This window comes from Bos javanicus, chromosome 22 (genome assembly GCF_032452875.1).
Source record: "Bos javanicus breed banteng chromosome 22, ARS-OSU_banteng_1.0, whole genome shotgun sequence".
Taxonomy (NCBI): domain Eukaryota; kingdom Metazoa; phylum Chordata; class Mammalia; order Artiodactyla; family Bovidae; genus Bos; species Bos javanicus.
In genome coordinates, this window is record NC_083889.1 from 56,576,556 (window position 1) to 56,601,181 (window position 24,626).

The 24,626-nt window shown below is 40.3% G+C and overlaps 1 protein-coding gene across 6 annotated transcripts in view; it reads left to right on the plus strand.

Moving 5' to 3' along the window:
- The window catches only part of RAF1 (Raf-1 proto-oncogene, serine/threonine kinase), a 75,792-nt gene that overhangs the window by 9,702 nt on the left and 41,464 nt on the right, over positions 1 to 24,626 (plus strand). The window contains exon 1 of one of the 6 annotated variants that reach the window (XM_061397172.1): positions 9,895 to 9,997. The exons of 4 other annotated variants lie outside the window; for them this stretch is intronic. The gene's annotated coding sequence lies outside the window, so the exon portion shown is untranslated. Of the gene's footprint in view, positions 1 to 9,894; positions 9,998 to 24,626 lie in introns of those variants that run through there. One more of the 6 variants, XM_061397169.1, reaches the window with a different exon arrangement.

A 24,626-nucleotide genomic window follows, 5' to 3' on the forward strand; every position in this document is an offset into this window, starting at 1 on the left:
CACTAAGTGAAAAAAGTAGGGTACTAAAATATGTACATTAAAATTCTATTTTTTATAAAGAAAAACATTTACAGGCACCTATTAAAATGCCTCCCCTTCAATTTCAGATGCTACAGTGAAATCATCCTTCATTGTCTGCCTCTTCCTCTGCTCAGGCTGGAAGTGATTGTTCCATGCTCCACATTCTTATAGCTTTCTTAAGAAGTTACTCCTTTTTCCCCCATCACCACACACACACAGCTGGCAGTTCTTGTTGTTGTAGGCCTATTTGTCATCCTGAAAGCTCTTAGCACATGTCAGTCTTTGGTAAGTCATGATTTTTTGTTTTTTTCTACTTTAACAAGGCAAGGGCTATTTTTCTGAACTTTATAGTCTTCAAAGCCACTGGCAGTTGAAATAGATTATTAGAAATTGTCAAATGATGTGCTCCTTACACTTTTCCACTCAGTTCTGTGCCACGTTGCAGTATACAGAGGCATTCTGGTTTTTTGGATTCTATGTATCAGTACTTTCATGTGGTAGGTAGTGATTCAATATCCATGAGAAAGTTTAGTATAAATAGTGTAATTACGTCATTTCTCCATTAATAGTTTATTCAGCTATTTAAACATTAATTTTGTGCAAGGTACTGTACTGGCATGTGTGCTAAGTCACTTTAGTCATGTCTGACTCTCTGCGACCCTATGGACTGTAGTCCACCAGGCTCCTCTATCCATGGGGATTCTCCAGGAAAGAATACTGGAGTGGGTTGCCATGCCCTCCTCCAGGGGATTGTCCCAACCCAGGCATCGAACTTGCGTCTCCGTTGACTCCTGCATTGCAGGTGGATTCTATACCACTGAGCCATCAGGGAAGCCCTACTGTACTGGATGACGGAGTATATAACAAAATGTAGGAAATACATACAGTTCTTTTCCTTAAGGCGTTCAGACTTTGATGTGTAAATTACATGGGTTACATTTTCATATTTAGTTTTTTTTTTTTTTTTTTACTCCTGTGGCAAAGTAGCTGGGTATAACTTAGAGTTTTAATGAATTAATGGTCCAGTTTACAGTGGAAACCTCTGAACATGTCCTTGGTTTAAGAAAAATATTCTTGAAGAGTTGATTTAAAGTATTTTCTGGGAAACAAATGGTTTTACAGATATACCTTATTGTAATTCTTACAAGTTCTCAAGACAAGCAAGATGCTTACCTTTGTTGGTATCGTTGAAGACCAGGGGATTTTTCTGTATGAAAGCCATTGACTCCACAAGGAATCATTGGAAAAATGACTGAATCAGATGGTTACTTCTTGAAATAGCTTTGGCAACGTTGTAAACCTGGAGGAGTACTTATCTTGAGGGTAAATCTCAATGTCTGCCCAAGTGAGAGATGCCAGTGTGCAGAATAGTGGATTCACTTATTTTATATTTAATGTCTTTATTTTATTAAATTTTTTTCATGTCTTTATTTTTGAAGGAAGCTCATGCTATTTTTTTAAATCACTTGTTGATTATGCAGGACTTGCCAGTAAAATTTATGCCTTTTATGTGGAACAGAAATTATTGGTATGGTTAAGTCAGTGTTTCCAGGCATTAGCTTAGCAGGATGAGATGTCTGGGTGGTTTTTATTTCCTCTCCTTCCCCTTCCACTGTGTAGCTGTTTTTTATTTCATTATTACCCGACCATCAGAGTGATCACACTTAAACCATATTTTATTTGTGTGTTGCATATTTTTCTACTTGTGTTTAAGGATATACTTTATAAATAGCTCTGTTCATTTAAAAATGAACAGTTGCTGCTTAAATGAAGAAGCAATGACTGATTTGGAGATGAAAAGTAAAAAGAGTTAAAGAGTTTAGACAAAGTGACTTAAAATGAAAATAATGAAAAACTAAGAGTTAAAAATAAAATCGGCTCCATATGTCTTTCACTGTGGAACTGATGTTTTATTTTTTTAGGGAACCGGGGAACTGATGTTTTAATGTAATTGTTTGAACTAGCTGATGAACTTTTAAAAAATTAGTTATCCTTTAAAAAAGTTAGGTTCTTTTCTAAACTTGGGCAGCCTGGCTTGCTAACTATGAGAAGGGTAGAGTATCACATTTCTTCATGTGCATTTATGCTGGCCAGTCAGCTGATGAAGTTACCAGTTTGTGGTCAGAAATTGAGAAAGAGGGGTGAGGAAACTCAAAATATTGACACACACTCCACCTTGCAGCATCTGAGTTGCCCTTTGGACTGCTTGGGAAACTGTAGCTAGGCCATTTCCAAACCAGACTTATTATTGTTTCCTAGCTTGGATGAGATGATATTTTATTTTTAAGTGTTGGAGTGTGTCTGTTTCAGCAGAAACTTATATGTGAGGGTGGGTTTTTTCCGGTGTTGTATGACCAATTGAATGAAAAAAAGGAAAAAAAAGAAAATAGAAAAACACTTACTCCTTAAAGGAGGCTTGGAGTAATCTTGAAAAATTGATTACCCAGTCCCTCAGATGGAACAGAGCTAGACTGAGCAAAGAAATAAGCTTAAAGGAAAAATGAAGAGTGAAGCTGCATTCTAAGTATATTAAAATGGGTAGGGAATTCCCTGGCAGCCCAGTGGTTAGTGTTCTGCGCTCTCCCTGCGGGGAACCTGGGTTCAAGCTGTGTGTTGTGGCAAAAAAAACCCCCAAAAACCCCAAAAAACAAAAACAAAGAAGAAATGAGTATTCAACTATGTTTTTGTCCTGCCAAAAAAGTATTTTAATAGTGCAGGCAGTTTCAGCCATCACTCACTCCTTATGGTACTGAGCGTATGTTCTTGGGAGATTTTGATTGCAGTTGAAGAAAGTGAATCTATTCTTTGTCATTCTCAATTCTCCCAAGCCTTATAATTCGACCATCTCATAATTGAGTGTGTTTTTTTGGTCTAAAGATACATTTTTAAAAAAAGCATCCTAAGGATAACAGCTTACCTTTATCTTAACTACTGCATGCTAGAGTTTACCTTAATTCGTTTAATCTTCCCATAAGCCTGATGATGTAGGTACATTGTAATCCTTACTTTAAAGAGGAAGAGGCACTGAGAAAGACGGAGTAAATACCCTAAATATAGGCCATCGACTTAAGGAGAGATGAATGGTATGGACCTAACAGAAGCAGAAGATATTAAGAGGAGATGGCAAGAATACACAGAAGAACTGTACAAAAATACCTTCACGACCCAGATAATCACGATGGTGTGATCACTGACCTAGAGCCAGACATCCTGGAATGTGAAGTCAAGTGGGCCTTAGAAAGCATCACTACGAACAAAGCTAGTGGAGATGATAGAATTCCAGTTGAGCTATTCCAAATCCTGAAAGATGATGCTGTGAAAGTGCTGCACTCAATATGCCAGCAAATTTGGAAAACTCAGCAGTGGCCACAGGACTGGAAAAGGGCAGTTTTCATTCCAGTCCCAAAGAAAGGCAATGCCAAAGAATGCTCAAACTACTGCACAATTGCACTCATCTCACAGGCTAGCAAAGTAATGCTCAAAATTCTCCAAGCCAGGCTTCAGCAATATGTGAACCGTGAACTTCTGATGTTCAAGCTGGATTTAGAAAAGGCAGAGGAACCAGAGATCAAATTGCCAACATCCACTGGATCGTAGAAAAAGCAAGAGAGTTCCAGAAAAACATCTATTTCTGCTTTATTGACTATGCCAAAGCCTTTGACTGTGTGGATGACAATAAACTGTGGAAAATTCTGAAAGATATGGGAATACCAGACCACCTGATCTGCCTCTTGAGAAATTTGTATGCAGGTCAGGAAGCAACAGTTAGAACTGGACATGGAACAACAGACTGGTTCCAAATAGGAAAAGGAGTTCATCAAGGCTGTATATTGTCACCTTGTTTATTTAACTTATATGCAGAGTACATCATGAGAAACGCTGGACTGGAAGAAGTGCAAGCTGGAGTCAAGATTGCCAGGAGAAATATCAATAACCTCAGATAGATAGTGACTGCAGCCATGAAATTAAAAGGCGCTTACTCCTTGGAAGGAAAGTTATGACCAACCTAGATAGCATATTCAAAAGCAGAGACATTACTTTGCCAACAAAGGTCCGTCTAGTCAAGGCTATGGTTTTTCCTGTGGTCATGTATGGATGTGAGAGTTGGACTGTGAAGAAGGCTGAGCGCCGAAGAATTGATGCTTTTGAACTGTGGTGTTGGAGAAGACTCTTGAGAGTCCCTTGGACTGCAAGAAGATCCAGCCAGTCCATTCTGAAGGAGATCAGCCCTGGGATTTCTTTGGAAGGACTGATGCTGAAGCTGAAACTCCAATACTTTGGTCACCTCATGCGAAGAGTTGACTCATTAGAAAAGACTCTGATGCTGGGAGGGATTGGGGGCAGGAGGAGAAGGGGATGACAGAGGATGAGATGGCTGGATGGCATCACTGACTCGATGGACGTGAGTCTGAGTGAACTCCGGGAGTTGGTGATGGACAGGGAGGCCTGGCATGCTGCGATTCATGGGGTCGCAAAGAGTTGGACACGACTGAGTGACTGATCTGATCTGATGCAGATGACACCACCTTTATGGCAGAAAGTGAAGGGTAACTAAAAAGCCTCCTGATGAAAGTGAAAGTGGAGAATGAAAAAGTTGGCTTAAAGCTCAACATTCAGAAAACAAAGATCATGCATCCGGTCCCATCACTTAGTGGGAAATAGATGGGGAAACAGTGGAAACAGTGTCGGACTTTATTTTTCTGGGCTCCAAAATCACTGCAGATGGTGACTGCAGCCATGAAATTAAAAGACGCTTACTCCTTGGAAGGAAAGTTATGACCAACCTAGATAGCATATTCAAAAGCAGAGACATTACTTTGCCAACAAAGGTTCATCTAGTCAAGGCTATGGTTTTTCCCGTGGTCATGTATGGATGTGAGAGTTGGAGTGTGAAGAAGGCTGAGCGCCGAAGAATTGATGCTTTTAAACTGTGGTGTTGGAGAAGACTCTTGAGAGTCCCTTGGACTGCAAGGAGATCCAACCAGTCCATTCTAAAGATCAGCCCTGGGATTTCTTTGGAAGGAATGATGCTAAAGCTGAAACTCCAGTATTTGGTCACCTCATGCGAAGAGCTGACTCATTGGAAAAGACTCTGATGCTGGGAGGGATTGGGGGCAGGAGGAGAAGGGGACGACAGGATGAGATGGCTGGATGGCATCACTGACTCGATGGACGTGAGTCTGAGTGAACTCCGGGAGTTGGTGATGGACAGGGAGGCCTGGTGTGCTGTGATTCATGGGGTCGCAAAGAGTTGGACACGACTGAGCGACTGATCTGATCTGATCTGAAAGGGGTTTCTAGGTTAGTTTTTGACTGCATCCTACACCTTCTCTGCACCTCAGAATGTAACCCCAAGATGTGATGAAAACTTAAGGTTTTTGTTAGGTTTCTGGGAATGCTGTTTTATAATTTCCTTTATGACTTAGAGTAGATCCATTTCCTTCTCATAGGCCTTGTATGATTAACCCCACCTTGTCCTTGTGTTACTTCTTGATCTAAACTAAGTTTATTGAGGGCTGGGATTGAGGCTACTCTAATTTGCCTTTCCAGGTACTTATTTTTCATAGGGCCCTCAGAGATACCGCCCCCCCCGCCCCACTTTTTTTTGACTGCACCGTGCAGGATCTTAGTTCCACACCAGGGATCAAACCCCCACCCTCTGCAGTGGAAACGAGGAGTCTTAATCACTGGACCACCAGGGGAGTCCCGAGATACCCCTGTTGAAGAGTTGTCTTTTCTAAACCTTTTTGACTTGAATAGAAATAATTAGTTCCATTACCTTTTTTCTATAAGATGATAATCATTGTGCTATGACTTTGTATGTGAAAACTTTTCTTCTAATCTTACGTATTTAATTTAGGGAATTAGCTTAAAATAGCACTTTAAGAAGTATTCTTTCTCTTCACCACTAATCAATATTTCATAAACGTCTAGGAACACTTAATCACTTGCATATGTATAAAGCAATTGTGGGCTCACCCTGAAGCCTTTAAAGTTTAGAGTGGTTGGGGGTACCCACCTAATTTTGCCAGTTCTTACGAGAATATTTAAGCTGCTTAGACACTATGTGATAGTAGTACTCTGAAAAGTGAGCTTAGTGCAGAGATTTCTAAAATGATGTATTGGTTTTTGTAATTTTAGAAGTTCATTATACAATTAAGTAATGAAAACTGAGTTGGCGCCAGGCTTTGGAGCAGTGTTCGTGTTGTGATCAGAGTGGCTGTCAGTGTCTCTAAGGTTAATGGACTCGGCTTCAGTGCTGCCATTTCCCCTACTTTGTGCTCTCAGCCTTTTTTCTAATTTTCTGATTTACCAGGAGGATATGGAGTTAGAATACTTTAATTAGTTAACTGGTTACAATTGACATGCACTTCACCTCTGCCCTCTATAGTTAATAGAGCTACTTTTAACTGTGTTTTACGTTTTAGAACAGTGAAACAGGGAATTTTACATTTCTTCTAAGGCTTGCCCTAAGTTGTACATAGCATTAGGTTTACTTCTCTTTGATGGTAAATCTTGTCTAATTTCTCCTACCATGGAGAAATATAAAAATAAGAAGCTTTTTGAGGAAATGATAAATCTAAGCAGAGAAGGAGGTATTTTCCAAAAAGTTACCTTGGTTGTTAATTGCAGGTAATTAGGCATGTGTTGATGTGTAGATAATTTAGAAATGTGTTTACAGATTCCAAGATATAGACTGATGGTAAAGCATCTAGAATTATTACTCCATGCAGGCTCTGGAGAAGATCTCTGGGAATAGAGAGACCATTTGCAGAGATCAAATGAACAAGATAGCATATTAGCTGTGTTATTCCCCCAACTGGGCTTCTCAGGTGGCTCAGTGATAAAGAATTCTGCCTGCCAGTACAGGAGATGTAAGAGAGGTGGGTTTGATCCCTGGGACTGGAAGATTCCCTGGAGGAGAAAATGTCAACCTGCTCTAGTATTCTTGCCTAGAAAATTCCATGGACAGAGGAGCCTCGTGGACTACAGTCCAAAATGGGGTCAAAAAGAGTCAGACACAACTTAGCGACTGAGCACATAGCACACATTAACAGAAGTAACGTGAGAGCTAAACAGTTGATCTGTATTTTGGAAGCTAGGTCTTAATTTTGGAACACAGTAACCGTAGTAGTGAAGAGTGTTAGGCTTTGAACTCAAAAACCCTGGCTGGAGGTTTATGGCTGTCTAGAATTCCTGACTGTTTCATCATGATAGTAGGGAACATTAACTGTGTCAGGCCAACACTCTGTGCTTCACATACATTGTTTAATTTTCACATTTTGTAAAACATGCTGAGTAGAGGGGAGTGAGCTCCAAGTCCATCTTAAGTCTAAATGTCGTGAGTAAAAGGCTGTTTAAAGCTGTGGGCATCTTAGTGTGTTCAGGTCATTTGTTCTAGCAATAGTCTTTTCAAGCCCTTGCTACCCGTTTCTCCTCCTCATTTCTCTCCTTTTGAACCAAGGAGAAACTCAACAGCAGCTGCAAAATATTACAACAGAATTTTAACTCTAGGGCAGTGCCCAGGTTATTTTGATGTATAGGAGTTCTTTTGTATTGACTAATATTCAGAATTAGTGAGTCATGGTTTGTAGTTTAGCAGTCTTCTAATTACATGGAGATTTTATTTTATCTAACTTTTGTTTGTTACCAACTTTGGGTAGAAAAATTTTGGAGTGAAGATAAAAAAAGAATGACTTAAAAACAGTTTATGAGGCCAGCGCTCTCACCCCTGAGCCACAGGCCGTTAGACACAGTGGAGAACTGCCTTATGTTTGGCTTCACTGGCTAGTCACTTGCTGCAGATTGTTAAGAGTTAGCTTCTAAATAAGAGATCGTCTGTGTGCATTTTGAAATACTTACTCGGCCGCGCCAGGCCTTGGTTGAGGCAGGCAGGTCTGCGGTTGAGGCGCTCGAACCCTTAGTTGCGGCATGTGAGCTCTAGTTCCCCGACCAGGAATTGAACCCAGGCCTCCCTGAATTGGGAGTGTGGAGTACTAACCTCTGGACCACCCATGAAGTCCCAGGATTATATTTTTGATACTCTTCTATTCTGTATTATTTAATGGATAAGAAAGAAAGGCTATGTGAGAAAAAGCATTGGGAAAACAACTGCTCTAAGATAATGAATTTGAACTAAATCATTATTTAGAAAGGAAGTAAAAATCTCTTAAATATGAAGGACATTTAAATTGCTTATGTTATATAAAACATTTTTTCCCCATATACCGCATTACTTATAAACTATTTATTTCAAAGTAGTAATAGTAACAATGTTAAACAATTATTTTTCTTTCTTAATGTGTTAAAATAGACCTGTAATTTAGAGTCTGAGAACCTGAATTTTTTTGTTTGTTTTGCTTCCCTTATTGTCACTAAACCTTTTGAACTTTTTGTTTTCTTTGTCTACAGAAGAACTAGGAATAATACCTGATTTTAGCCTGTTTAATTTTAATAGTACTGTGAGATAGTGGAGAGGAATAAACTGTAAAGTTATGTAAAATTTTAAGTTCTCTTGATTGAAGTAAACTTTCTCCAATCAATCTCAACCACAGAATGCATTGCTATGTTCTTAGAAACTCGATATTAGGTAGCTTAAGAATGTCTTTAAAATCTAGTTTAACACCAAAGTGCTAGTTGCCTTAGGTATTTGTGTTCTACCACTTTAATATTTTTAAGTGAAATAAAAGAGAGTAATATTTGAATAAAAGCTCAAAAGTGAGGTTTTAAGACAGATTTCATATACTGATTCACTGAAGCATTTTCAAGAAAAATGCTGTCCATCTGTCTCTGTGAGATATTTATACGTGTGTGTGTGTGTGTGTGTGTGTGTGTGTGTGTGTTTCCCTACTCAGGAAGCAAGAGTAAAATTTATTTGGTTGCTTGGCTTGGCTGAGGTAGGGAGAGGGTAAAACAGTCAACCTTAACCCCAAGTTGGCGCAACTGCTTCTTGACTCTTTTAGGCCGACGTCCTAGAACATTTTGGTTCTTGTACACTGAACTCCTGAAGAGCTTCCTGGATTAATCGGGGTTGTTTTGTTTTACTTACATGGTCCAAAGGTGTCTAACCCTTCAGGAGAGTAACTGACAAGACAATCGATGAGGAATGTTTGAGCGAGTGCTCTGCTGAGGTCTGTATCTCCAGACGTCGATAGGATAGTGTTTCCAGTCAAACGTTTATCCGTCCAATTAGGCCCTGAGTTAGATGATGGACCTTAAACATAGAACTCAAATCCCTGGAGGTACACACTGCGAACTGGCGGTTACGTTTTCATAGTTGTGCTCCCATCACATCTGGCTTGTCCCAGGCTGTTTATTGGTAAGCACTCTGTATGTGTGCTGCTCCCTAATAATCCTGCACCTGAAACGGTCTTGCTTTCTGAACACTTTTTTTAATAGCACATGGTAAGCTAAAAAACAAAAAAACAGCAGGAATCTCCCAGAGTACCTAATTTATTACTGTTTTATTAATCTGGTGCTATTTATTCATTTTTAGAAATGCCTCTGAATGAAGCAGTTCTTTGGTTATTGCTCGAGCTGAGCCACAGGGTGAGAAGGCTGAAATGAATGTGTTGAGTTTAAAATGCCTGTATCATAACCTGTGTATTCTGCATTCTGAGTTTCAGAATAAAGTATCCCAGTGTCCTTTGTAATGTCACTTCTCAACAGCTTGTTAGGAATTGACTAGGAAATAACTTGATTTCTCTAAAAAATTTTAAGCAAGTCAGCTTTCACAGACACAGTATGGCCCCTGTATTTACTACCCTTTTACTTTGTTTGCATACCCAAGTGTTCCTTCCTGCTCTAACCGGCTTCTCAGTCACGTGCTGGTTTGTGTAGTTTGGGGCGTGAGGATTGTGGGAAGAGTGCTCAAAACTCTGCAGACTGGAAATGCAGCCTGCAGAGTTCTGTAAAGCCTTTTGCCTTAGCCGGGAGAATGTTGGTGACTTCTCTGCTAATGCCTAGGAGATGAGCGGTAGGTGCTGTGCTCTTATGGGCCGTTTGATTTGTTGTCCGAGGACAGAAGTGAACCTTGCTTTGCCAGTGTTTAGACTTTTATAAAGATAATCTTATTTCTTGAAAGCGTAAGATGAAAATCACTGGCACCCTGCTTCTGTTCCTTTTCTTCACTCTTCTGCTTGACTGTCCTGGTGCATGTTGTTCATGGAAACTCCCAGGAATGGATTCTTGATTGTTAAAAAAAAAAAAAAGAATTTGCTATAAAAGTTGAGTTCCAAAAAAAAAAAGTTGAGCTTTTCTTAACATTCCTATATCTGAATTATTTTTAAAAGAGTTTGAGAAATCTATCATTTAATCATCTAATTAGCTGTTGCCTGTGAAACATGCTGACATTCAGCAGTTCCTTGTTTTTATTCACTGAGATACTGGTTTCATCATTTTACTAAAATGGAGACTTATTTTTAGAGGTTACAACATACGGCATTAGGCCCATAGCGAATATAGAGAAGGTAATGACTAGTAACTGATTCTAGAATCATTTGCAAACCTAATGTGAAAATGTATCAGTTTTCTCAAATTTTAGCTTTTGTATGTTCTGAAATTACTGAAAACTGTAAGAAAACTTTGATATTCTCTTTAATTTTGTTGATTAGTTTCATGGTTCACAACTTATGTGTATGAAGAACACTTTAGATTGACATCCAAAAATTTAAACTGGAACTGCCATTGGTTATGCCTAAGAAATCATTATTGTTTTGGGACATGTATCCCAAATATTTGTTAATTATTATATTTCTGTTAGGCTGAACCACCCCTCCTCCTGTCTGATAGCCTACTCTTTCTACTCATTCTTTTGCATTCTACATGATCTTAGGCATGTTTAAAAACACTTTTCTACATTTCTTTAGTAGGGACACTGTGGCTTAAAACCACTTTTTATTTTCAGCAGTGTATATTTAGGACAAATGGATGTGTGTGTAGTTGGAACATGTTTACAGTTTAGTTTGACAGAGCAGGTGAACAGGAATGGTGCTTGGTTTTATTTTTACAATAAAACAACTGTGAAGAAAAATGCCAAACAACACTAGTAAATCAAACTTTGGAAATAGTTCAAGCATGGTAGAATTCCATAATGGCTTCAACTGGCTATTACCAGCTAGCTTTTGTCCGTTTGGCATCTGTCTGATAGAGCTGTTATAATTGTCAGCTGACTGCCACCAGTGGTTATACTGTGCCGATTCTACATTTGCAGAATTCCACAACTGTCAGTGTTGTAGACCTGGAGTGTAGCCCCTCAGCATCGTGTGGTTCATAAATGACTGGACTGATGATTTCTAGTAGAACTCAGCACTCCCTGGACCTAGATGCCAGCCTTTATTATTCATTCAGGAAGTGTCTTAATGGCCAGTTGTATGCTAGATACGGTGAAAGGTGATGGGGTTTTTAGGGTAAACTGAACGTGGCTTCTTGGAACATACTATCAAGGGTAGACAGTCACTGGGTAGCAGGTATCTAATATAATTTCAAAGTATTATAAAAATGGCATAAAGGATGGTGAAAACAGTAAAGCTCAGTAAAGAGGGAAAAATGATGGGGAGAGACAGGATACACTGAAACAGGATGGCCAAGGAGGTCCCCTTTGAGGAGCCACATTTGAGTGGAAACATGATTGACAAGCTAGCAACAAGAAGGTCAGTGTGACAGGAATAAATGAACTAAGAGAAAGGACAGGAGGTAAGGTGTCAAACATCATGTGAGGCCTTGTAGGTCATAGTTTTAAATAATTTGGGTTTTATTTTGAGTGTAAGAGGGAACCAGTCACACTCAAAATAAGGACTTTAGCAGAGCAGTCATGTGACCAGATTTGTGCCTTAAGGTAGTAGGTAGAGAATAGTTTTGCAAGTTTTGAGAGTGGGCATAGAGACACCTGGTGTAATCTAGGCAAGACATGATGGTGCTTTAGGTTGGAATGGTTGGGTTGGGTTAAAGTGGTGGAGTTTGGAGGATCTGACAGCATGTGTTGGATGATTAAATGTGGTGGGTGAGGAAAATACTAAAGGAATCAAGGATCATATCTAGTTTACTCTGTTGTGTGGGTAAGCACTATTATTACCAATAATATCATGTAGTGATAGCTATTTTGAATTAAGTGCCCACAGTGTACCAGACAGTGAATTTTGTATTCTTTATAGTTTTTCATTTATTTCTCATAACCCCTCCACCTCTTAAAATATATTCTTATTTTACAGATGAAGAAATTAAGGCGCAGATGTTTTTTGCTCAGTTCCACACAGCCAAGAAGGTTATTCATCAGCAGATCTATGACTTCAAAGTGCTCGCTTAGTTTATTTGGTCATTCAACAAGTACTCTTCTAGGAATTAAGTATACAGAGGTTGTCAAAGCTCAGTCTTTATTTTCATGGAGTTTAATAATTTGAGTGTTAAAAATTTTACCATAAGAGTCTGTATAGTTTTGTGGACCAAGTGTTTAGGAGGACCTTGCTTAGCTGAATGTTGGATTTTTGGTACTCTTAATCTTCTGGAGTGTAGGTTCGACCTTGCAAATAAGCCTATACTGAAGCCTTTTTATTACTCAGTAGGTTAGGCCTTCTCTGGGCTACCCTGGTGGCTCAGATGATAAAGAATCTGCCTGCAATGCAGGAGACCCAGGTTCAGTCCCTGGTTTGGAAAGATCCGTGGAGAAGGGAACGGCTACCCACTCCAACATTCTTGCCTGGAGAATTCCACGGACAGAGGAGTTGGTGAGCTACAGTTCATGGGGTCACAAAGAGTCAGACACAATTGAACAACTTTCACTCTCTGGCCTAGTAGACTAGGTTCTTTCTCTTCCTATTGTTCTGCTTAATATACAGGCTTGATTCCTCTCTTTCTCAAATCAGGTTGTCAAGAGCAAATGCTGAGGAGTAGGGAAATCAGCAGAAATACTGTCAAGTCAGAAGTGGTTCTGGCAGCTAGAGTGCAGGAAGAATCTGAGAAATAGAAGACACAGAACTCTGTTGTCTGTTACATTGATTGTCATTATTGTTTTGAAGCTTTTCCATCAAACTACCGCTAATATTAGATTAAATGCCTACTCTTTAAACCTGAAAGTTTTTTGAAGTCACATTTCATCTTAAATCTTTGGTCTTTGACTTTTACTTCATCATAGATACGTTATAAAAATATTTAAAACTGTGTGGGTGCTAGTCGCTCAGTCGTGTCCAGCTCTTTGCCACCCCATGAACTGTAGCTTGCCAGGCTCCTCTGTCCGTGGAATTCTCCAGGCAAGAAATGCTGGAGCGGGTAGCCATACCCTTCTCCAGGGGATCTTCCCAACCCGAGGGTCGAACCCTGATCTCCCACATTGCAGGCAGAATCTTTAACGTCTGAACCACCAGGGAAGCCCGTATTTAAAACTGTAATTACCTTATTAACCTCCCCAACTCAAATCTGAGTAAAATTATTGTTTTTGGAAAATCTGCTATATTTATATTCTGTAGATAACCAGAGGTTACTCATTACAGTAACTTACAAATCATTAAGAGAAGGTTGCCGTATAGTCTGTTTGGAAAGCTAGGGAAGGATATTCTGTATCAGAAAATTGTAGTATTTGTTAGATTTTCATGGCAGTAGAATCATTACAAGGTGTTAGAGCTGAAGGGTCAATATAGGTCATCTCTTCCAACTCTTTTTTTTTTTTTTTGGGCAGAAGAGGCAGGTAACATAAGAGGTTATGTGGATTAAATGAAATAGCGTTTGAATACTATATGCTTAGGACCTAGCTTGCAGTAGATGCTTAAAAGATGCTGGGTTTTTTGTTTGTTTTTTTTTTTAATCTGTCAAGTCTGTTCCTTTTATATTTTCTCATATTTTGCTTTCTGGAAATTCCATTTTCCTGGTCCTAGTGATAGATGTGTTCCACAGAAGCGATTGAACAAGAAAACGTGGTATTTTGTCCCCTGCCTGCTCAAGGATCTCCCCCTAAGATTTGCTGAAGAGCAGAGTGACAAGGGCTTAAGAAGACCTATGTCGCTTGCCTGATTTGTGCGAGCGTGTGTTTACAAATAGTGGCAATGTTTGAGAAGCTTGAAGTTAAAGGTATTACCTGAGTTTTGATTCTACCTTTAAGAGTATGCACAGTAGGTCAATTTAAGGATACATCTCTAAGCTCCTTCCTTTAACAAACCCTTGATCTTGGTGATTGTCATCTGAAAACTGGTGAAGTGGACACCTGTTGTTTGTTTCTGTTAACCCCCTTTCATTGTAACTGTACCCATATTTTTCTCTGAGGAACTGTCAGCCCTTATTCCCTATTATGTAGCCATTCAGTTTTAATGAGACTCATCTCATCTTTAGCTCTAGTGGAGAGCCTAATTTGCTTCAGTCAGTCTGTAAAGGCCAACCATTTGGACGTAATGATTTGTTCACAGTGACTCACTGGAGGCCAGTGAAATGTGAACTCATGTGTTACTCTGAAGAGCTTCCCTGGGAAATGCTGTTTACCTGAAGGCATTACCAGAAAGTTCGAAAAAGGAGAACTTGAATTTGTTCCTTTGTCAAGGCAACTATATACATATCATTTACATTGCATTAAGTATTGTATTTGTATTACATTGCATTAATCTTGTTGTTGTTCAGTTGCTTCTAAGTAATCTAGAGATGATTTAAAGTTTGAAAGATGTGTGTAGTTTTTATGCAAATATTACACCATTTAATATAAGGTACTTGAGTGTCCTTGGACTTTGTTATCTGCAGGGGATCCTGGAACAAATCCCTTGCAGATACCTAAGGACGACTGTACCACATTTTATTTATTCATTCATCACAGGATGGCTATTTGTGCTGTTTCTACCTTTTGGCGGTTAGGCATAATGCTCCTGTGAACTTTCTGATGTCCTAAGGTTCTGATGGACTTCCCAAGTGGCTGAGTGGTAAAGAATCCTCCTGCCAAGCAGGAGACTCAGATCCTGGAGTAGGAAATGGCAACCCATTCCAGTATTCTTACCTGGAGAATCCCATGGAAAGGGGAGCCTGGCGGGCTACAGCTCATAGGGTTGCAGAGAATCATACATAACTGAGCGACTTCATAACAGCAGCAACATCAAAGGTTCTAGTAACCTGCAAGTCTGCCCTGAAGTCCTGTAGGTCCAGTCTGCAGTAGATAGAGAAGCCTGATGATTTTTGTTGCTCTGAGTGGATTTTTGGAAGGTAAAAGAATAGATTATTAGTTTTAGTTTGGAAATATTGCAAGTAACCTGAATGTTTTATTTTTATGGTTTTTGGAATCTTGGTTCCTTGACCAGGGATTGAAAGTAGTGAAAGCATGAAGTCCTAACCACTGGCCCACCAGGGAATTCCCGGAGGCGTTTTTCTTTTTTTTAATTGGTTTGGCCAAAAAGGTCATTTGGGTTTTCCTGTAAGATATTGTGGAAAAACCCCAGTGAACTTTTTGGCCACTCCAATTTGTGACATTTGGGGTTCACAGGAGTTCTGAGACTCCAAGTTAGAGGTAGGTCTGATTTAGTCCTTTGCACCTGCTTTTTAAGATGAAGCCATGAGGTCCAGGGAGATGCATGGGCTTTCCTAGAGCCTCCAAATTTACTATCAGTGACTTTAATGGTGTTTTGACATGCTATCTTTAAAAAAAAAAAATGGTAGGTTTAGGCAACTATAAACATTATTTGTAAAAAATTTATTGTGGTAAAACATAACAAATTTACCACCATGTACCATACACATAATATAAATCTCTGCACAGTTCAATGGCATTAAGTACCTTTACAGTATGTTGAAACCATCACCACCATCCATCTCCAGAACTTTTCCATCATCCCATACTGAAACTCTGTACCCTTAACCTCCCTGCCTGACTCCCCACTCCTGTCCCTGCGAACTACAATCCTACTTTTTTATGAATTTGACTACTCTAGGTGTGCCATGTAAGTGGAGGCATAGGATATTTGTCGCTTTATGACTGGCTTAGTTCACTTAGCATAATGTCCTCAAGGTCCATCCATGCTGTAGTATGTATCAAAATCCTCTTGCTTTTTAAGGCTGAATGATACTTGGTTGTATGTGTATAGCATATTTTGTTATCATTTCACTGGTGAACACTTGGCTTGTGTCCACCTTTTGGCTGTTGGGAATAATACTGTGAACATGGGTATGCAAGTATTTTGAGTTCCTGCTTTCAATTCTGTTGGGTCTGCATCCAGATGTGGACTCACTGGATCGTATAGTAACTGATTTTTTGAGGAAGTACCATACTGTTTTCTGTAAAGGCCACACACCATTTTACATTTCCCACCAGCAGTGCACAAGAGTTTCACTTTCTCTGTATCCTTGCCAACACTTCCCTCCCTCCCTTCCTTTCTCCCTTTTTCTTTCTCTCTTTTTGATAATAGTCATGTAAAGTGCTGTCTCATTATGTTTTTGATTTTTCTTTTCCTTAAAGATGAGTAATGTTGAGCACCTTTGCGTGTTCTTGACTGTTTCTGTGTCTTTTTTGGAAAAATGTTTATGCAGATTCTTGGCCCGTCTTGAAATTTGGTTGTCTTTTTATTATTGGGTTCTAAGAATTCGTTAGCCTGTATTCTATAGAATATTTATATTCTAGATGCAAATCCCTTATGAGTTACATGATTTGCAGGTTCCCCCCTTTTTTCAATTAATTAATTTATTTTTAATTGAAGGTTAAATGCTTTACAGAATTGCATTGGTTTCTGCCACACTTGGTTATCTTTTTATTTTCTTGATCGTGTTCTTTGAAGCGAGAAGTTTTAATTTCGATGAAGTCCATTTTACGTTTTTCTTTTGTTGCTTGTGTCTTTAGTATTATATCTTAAAAACCACCGGCAAATTCAAGGTCATCCGGATTTCCTCTTTTGTTTTCTTTGAAGTGTTTTATAGTTTTAGCTCTTACATTATTTAGATCTTCATCTGTTGGTTTCATTTTTGCATATTCTCTGAAGTAGGGGTCCAGCTCCATTCTTTTGCATGTGGGTATCTGAATTGTCTGGTGCCCTCCTTATTTCTGTTCTGTTGCTCTAAATCGTTATGCCACTACCACATTGATTACTGTAGCTTTGTGTAATAAGTTTTGAAATTGCTAAGTATGATTCCTCAAACTTTGTTTTTTTTTCAAGATTGTTTTGGCTATTCTGGGTCCCTTGAATTTTCATATGTATTTTAGAGTCAGCTTGGCAATATCTACTAAGAAGCTGGCAAAGAAGCCTATTCTGTTAGAGATTGTGTTGAATCTGTAGGTCAGTTTGCAGAATATTGTTCTCTTAATAGCAAACTTGCTTTGACTGCTTTGAACATACACGGACCAACATTCTTATAGCTCTTGAGTTTTTATGTTCTCAGTTCAAAGGATCATTCTTTATAGTCTCTCAGTTTCAAATCAAGTTTCCACTTGCTTGTTCCATTCAGTTGTAGTGGGGGCTCAAGGGGCGGGGTCATGAATATAAATAGATAAACGTCACTGCTTGGGGCTTATTCCTGTGAATGAAGGAAGGAAGTTCTCAAAAGAGGAATGTGGGGTTGAGAGACATCAGTGTTGTTTGCCACACTTTTCATTGATGGAGGCAGTGGGTATAGGCCAGACTGGAAAGGCTGTGGAACACTTGGAAAGTTGAGAAGTCTTGAGGTGCATGCATGGTTTTGAGGCAGGAAGAACAGAAGCCAGCAAAGCAAGTGGAGGAGATAGAAGAAACCCCTGCAAGGGCAGGATAATGAAAGTCTCTTAGGAGGAAGAGAGGATCGTTAGGCTGAGAAACCCTCTAGATTCGATTACTAGGATTTTATTGTTCAGACTTGCTTAAAAGCCTGACAGATAAGTAATGGCAGAGTACATGGTCTTTTTTTAAAGACTGTATTGCCTCTGCTAGACTAGCGTTTCACCCGTCTCAGTCACTGAAGTGCTATCTTCCTGGCTTTTACCAGAGCAGGGAACCACCTATAGTAGTGCTTGTTCAATATATTCTCTTAAAACAGCTCACTCGTTTGTTTGTTTGTTTTTTTTGGTGATGCCCGGAGGCTTGTGGGATCTTAAGTACCCCAACCAGGGATTGAATTTGTGCCTCCTATGGAGTCCTAACCACTGGACTGACTGCCTGGGCATTCCTGGAACTTTAAAAATAGTGAAGTAGTTTGAGGCTGTAGAGTTACAGAGATAAGGGCCTGGTGCTAGCATCACCTGAAATTGCAGGGGCAAAGCATCAAGGATGCTGATGACTTACTCTCTTGCGTTGACTTCTTCTGCACAAAAATGGAGGGAACTATGTTATGTGCACTTTCAAAATACACAGTCAAAATGAATCCAAAAGGAGCTGCCGGGAGAATGGGATCCATATAGGACTGTATTCCTTTGCTACTATTTTAATATAATAAAACAACAGTATTAATTTTTAGAGTTTGTCAGTGGCTTTTTTTTCTTTAATGGAGATTAAGAAGTGTTAAAGAGGTATTAAAGATCCCAAACTGGTAATTCTTCTTTATCATAATCTTTATCTGATTGATTCAGTGTTATTTTATGTCATGTTCACAAATCCTCTAAAATCACCTTGTAAACCATGAATGATGAATGGCCTGTGCTTTGGGAAACCCTGTGTTGCTAGACCGACTATTCTGTTCATGTTGATCAACCACCCAGAATATATCAAGGTGCAGCCCAGCTCTCACTAGCTCCTGTGTAAGGAAGAGTGTACTGAAAGAAATGGCAACCCACTCCAGTGTTCTTGCCTGGAGAATCCCAGGGACGGGGAAGCCTGGTGGGCTGCCGTCTCTGGGGTCGCACAGAGTTGGACACGACTGAAGAGACTTAGCAGTAGCAGCAGCAGTACTGAAAGGGATATAGGATCATGTCATACATTGTACTGATATTTTCTTAGGTCAGTCTCCCAAGGCAGTAGAAATAAAAGCAAAGATAAACGGATCAAACTTAAAAGCTTTTGTACAGCAAAGAAAGAAGAAAAAGTCACTCAGTCGTGTCCAACTGTTTGTGACCTCATGGACTGTATAGTCCATGGAATTCTCCAGGCCAGAATACTGGAGTGGGTAGCCTTTCCCTTCTCCAGGGGGATCTTCCCAACCCAGGGATCAAACTCAAGTCTCCTACTTTGTGGGCAGATTCTTTACCAGCTGAGCAACAAGGGAGCCCCAAGCCCCAAGAAAACTTGAATGGGTAGCCTTTCCCTTCTCCAGGGGATCTTCCCAACCCAGGGATCGAACCCAGGTCCTCCTGCATTGCAGGCAGACTCTTTACCAGCTGAGCCACAAGAGAAGCCCTTTGTACAGCAAAGAAAACCACAAATAAAATGAAAATACAGCCTATAGGAGAGAAAGTATTTGCAAATGATGAGACCAACAAGGGCTTATTTGCAAACTATACAAACATACAACTCAAGAATAAAAAACAACCCAATCAAAAAACGGGCATCAGATCAGATCAGTCGCTCAGTTGTGTCCGACTCTCTGCGACCCCATGAATCGCAGCACGCCAGGCCTCCCTGTCCATCACCAACTCCCGGAGTTCACTCAGACTCACGTCCATCGAGTCAGTGATGCCATCCAGCCATCTCATCCTCTTGTCGTCCCCTTCTCCTCTTGCCCCCAATCCCTCCCAGCATCAGAGTCTTTTCCAATGAGTCAACTCTTCGCATGAGGTGGCCAAAGTACTGGAGTTTCAGCTTTAGCATCATTCCTTCCAAAGAAATCCCAGGGCTGATCTCCTTCAGAATGGACTGGTTGGATCTCCTTGCAGTCCAAGGGACTCTCAAGAGTCTTCTCCAGCACCACAGTTCAAAAGCATCAATTCTTCGGTGCTCAGCCTTCTTCACAGTCCAACTGTCACATCCATACATGACCACAGGAAAAACCATAGCCTTGACTAGACGAACCTTTGTTGGCAAAGTAATGTCTCTGCTTTTGAATATGGTATCTAGGTTGGTCATAACTTTCCTTCCAAGGAGTAAGCGTCTTTTAATTTCATGGCCGCAGTCACCATCTGTAGTGATTTTGGAGCCCAGAAAAATAAAGTCTGACACTGTTTCCACTGTTTCCCCATCTATTTCCCATGAAGTGTTGGGACTAGATGCCATGATCTTCATTTTCTGAAATTTGAGCTTTAAGCCAACTTTTTCATTCTTCACTTTCACTTTCATCAAGAGGCTTTTTAGTTCCTCTTTACTTTCTGCCATAAGGGTGGTGTCATCTGCATATCTGAGGTTATTGATATTTCTCCCGGCAATCTTGATTCCAGCTTGTGTTTCTTCCAGTCCAGCGTTTCTCATGATGTACTCTGCATATAGGTTAAATAAACAGGGTGACAATATACAGCCTTTTCCTATTTGGAACCAGTCTGTTGTTCCATGTCCAGTTCTAACTGTTGCTTCTTTTCTCCAAAGAAGACAGACAGATGGCCTTCAGGCACATGAAAATATGCTCAACATCGCTAATTTTTAGAAAAAGACAAATCAGAACTATAAGAAGATGTCACTCCACATCAGTCAGAATGCTCATCATTAAAAAAGTCTACAAGTAACAAATGTTGGAGAGGGTATGGAGAAAAGGGAACCTGCCTACAGTGTTTATGGGAATGTAAGTTGATGCAGCCAAAACAGTATGGAGGTTCCTCAAAAAGCTAAAAATAGAGTTGCCATATGACCCATCAGGACTCCCCAAGTGGCTCAGTGGGTAAAAGAATCTGCCTGCTGTGCAGGAGACATAGGAGATACTCGGTTGGGAAGATCCCCTGGAGGAGGGCATGGTAACTCTCTCCAGTATTCTTGCCTGGAGAATCCCATGCCAGAGGAGCCTGGCAACCTCTGGTCCATGGTGTCACAGAGAGTCAGACATGACTGAAGTGAAGGCACGCACGCATGCACACGGGCCAGCAGTCCCAGTCCTGGGCAGATACGTGCACCCCTTTCTTCACAGCAGCACTATTCACAAAAGCCAAGACATGGAAACAGCCTAATGCCCGTTGACAGATGCGTGGCTGATGAAGACGTGCACACTGGAATACACGCAGCAGCAGAGAAGAATAATGCTGTTTGCAGCAATGTGGATGGTGTCAGATATTATCATACTGAGTGAAGTAAGTCAGAAAAAGACTACTGCTGCATGATGTCACCCGTATGTGGACTCTAAAGTACGGTGCAAGTGAACTTACAACGGTGCAACGTTGCAAAACAGCAACTGGCTCACAGAACAGACCTGTGGTTGCCCGGGGGAGGGTTTGGGGAGGGATGGAGTGCAGGTGTGGGCTTGGCAGATGCAAGCTAATTGTACACAGGGTGGGCAGACAGGGTCCTATGATACAGCATGGGGAACTTTAGTATCTTGTGATAAACCATAATGGAAATGAATATAAAAAAGAATATACGTATGTATAACTGAATCACTTTGTTGTACAGCAGACCTTAACTCAACATTGTAAATCAGCTATACTTCAGTTAAAAAAAATATGGAGAGTATAGGATCATGTAAAACTAAAAATGTGGGCTGTTTGCTTCCATCTCTTCTCTCCCCACCTTTCCTCCCTTACCCCTTTCCCCCTCCCCTCTCTCTCCTCTGTCCCTGAAGAAAAGGCCATCGTGCAGGTGAGTGTCGTTGGTGGCAGTTCACAGTGCTACGGAGGGTCACACAGTTATGGATTCTTGTCCCTAACGCACAGGTGTGAATCAGAGATTTCCGCGCACTGGCCTGGGGATTTTGTTTTTCTTCTTTCTTGTGTTAGATGCCCTTTTCCCTATATCTCATCTCTTTCTTGATTTATTCTTAATCATGTAACAAATCCCTTGAGACATGGATCTCAAGGGTAAAATATTTTTAGTAATGAATGTCAGAAAATACCTCTTTTCTACAATAGTTTTGGTGATTATTCTCAATTGGAAATAATTTCCCTTTAGAATTTAGGAGTCTTTTCTTCATTATTTTTCTAGCTTCCAGTGTTGATAAGTTTGAAGCCATTCCAATTCCTGATCCCTTTTATTTTTTTTCTCTAGAAGTTTGTGGAATTTTCTGTTACCCCATTACTGTAAAATTTAGTGCAATGAGCATTTGATGGGGTCTGTTGTGATAATTTCAGTTAGTCTGATAGCTCAAGTCATGCAGGGGTGTATGTGTTTCCTATTGTGTTTTGGTCTTTATCATCCATGTTAAAGTGTCTGATAATTCTTGGCAGTCTTATTTCTAAAAGGATTGGATTAAATAGCTGATTGGAATCTTTCAATTGGTTAGGCTTGGGTTAGGCTTGTTGTCTTTGAGCTTCATTGTATGGTAGGGGAGCTAATGTTGGGTGTTTTTTGAGCCTGGTTGCCCAGCTGTGGAAGAAGCTCTTTGGTCTCTGCTTTCAGGCATTCCATTAGCGTGGTTTTCAGAATAGCACCCATGCTTTCAACTGTACCTGAAGCCTCCCAGTGTAGAGACCCTCTGTTGTACTTTTCCCAGGAATAAACACCTGAGCCACCTTATTAGAAGAGTCTAAGAGACCTCCTTGGGAATTAGGCTGTTGAGTGCTCCTTTTCTTCCATGGAGTATAAAAAACACAAAATAATCTTACTCAATACCCAGCCTGCTGATGGAAAGCTGACCTAATGTGAAATTCTTAAGAAAGTTACACCCATTGGTGTTGCCTTTATCAGTCTGTATCTTTACCCTCTCTAAACTGTCAGAAGTCTTTGTCACCTCTAAGATAATGAAATAGCACAACCCTCCTTTTCCGGGTTAGATCTACCCTAACCCCCTACCCCACCCCCGCCACCCTGTGGTAAAAAAGATCAGAGAAAATAGCCACCAGTTGCTTCAGAAAATAAGGTTATCTTAAAGACAAAAATTCATCCCAGACCAATTTTAAAATATTAAAATTGTGAGAGTAGCAGCATTCATCCATAATTCTTACCTTTTGACCTAGTATCTCATACCTAGGTTATTAAGCAAAATACTTACATACCTGATGGTATTCTTTTCAGGTTCTCTGTTGGGACAAGTAAGGCACAGCATTGTTTTTATCATATGTTCTGATTTCAGAGACTTTTAGCTCTGAAAAAAAAATGTGACTTAAGAGTAGGTTAAGGATGAATTATATGCAGCACAATGGGGTATGATTAGACAAAGAATTATCAAACATTTAAAGTTGGAAGGGGAATAATGTAACAGTGTTTGGGTTGGGACTGCAGTTGTGCCTATGTACACGTATGGACAGGATTGAGGCCACAGTTAGCCCTAAAGACAGCATTGCTAAATAGTGAAAGTCGGTAGCTCAGCTCCCAGGACTCCCCACTTCACGGGATTTAGGAGAGCCCCTTCCTTCAGCCTGGTCTGTCTGTATACACGGCACACTGAGGCACAGGCTCGTTTTCCACCTCTCTCATTCTCCGTGCTGAGTGGCCTTGGTAAGGCAGAAGCAACAGCAATATCAGCATCAGGCACAGCCGTTTACAAATATTGAACCATTTTCATGACAGCTCAGTGAGTTAATCCTTCAGCACAGACATCTTCTGAACTTCATAGTTGGATGTCTACTGCGCATGTAGTTTATTTACATGTAGCAACTGGACTAGTCCTTCTAAGACCTTAGGTTGTGTGTCTTCTCTGCTCAAAACTTTTCAGTGGCTTCCCATTTCCCTCAGTAAAAGACAGAGTCCTTCCAGTGGTGACCTGGGGTGACCGCATCGCCCCCTCGCCCGGCTGTACTCTCACTTCACTGAGCTCCATGATCTTTGCTAATTGTGCACGGGACACTCCTCCTATAGGTTTTCACTGGCTGCTCCTTCTGCCTTGACTGTCCCCCCAGCAGCTTGCAAGTCAAACTCCTGACTTCCTCACTCAACTCCACCTCCTCGGTGAGACCGACTCTGACCTCACTATATAAATTGCAAGTCTCCCTTCCCCCAGCACTTATCACCACCTATCATGTTATGTAATTTACTTTGTTTTGTATGTGTCCTCTAGAAGATCCGCTTCTCCGGAGGGTCTTTGTCTCTAATTCACTGAGTTAACTCAGGCATCTAGAGTAAAACAGTGTCTGGTACATAATAGTTGCTCCGTAATGTGACTGAGTGAAAAAATTGGTATAGGGGAAATTAAGTAATTTGGCAAAAGGCCACACAGCTAATAAAAGGTGGAAGTAGATTCTGAACTGACATCAATGTACCGTGCTTCTAATATTAGGAGATGGTATCCAAAAATGTTTTGTCAGGAGGAATAAGGTTATGGGTAACTTTCCTCTTTTATGCCCCTCCCCAAATTTAATTATATCATATTTTAAATAAAAGTGTAATAAAAACAACTGATCAGAGTGGAAGGAAGGAGCCAGTAGCAGGAAGCTAGAGCAGGCAGCCACAGGGTTGAGATCTGGCACCTCATCTGAGCAGCAGCCTGCCACACAAATGCACTGATCTTATCTGCCTGAAGAATAAAGAGTGATAGTGTGATAAAGCTCTGGCAAAACTTGTGAGTGCTTTTGACCTCAGATATTCTGTCAGTAATCTTGGCTCTCTATCTTACTGTGTAACCTTGTACAGTTTTATTTAACTTTCTTGGCCTTCAGTTTCCTTATCTCCAAAATCAGGATAATAGTATCTCTTATAGAGTTCTTGGGAGGCTTAAATGAGAGATTGTATTTAAAGAACTGATAC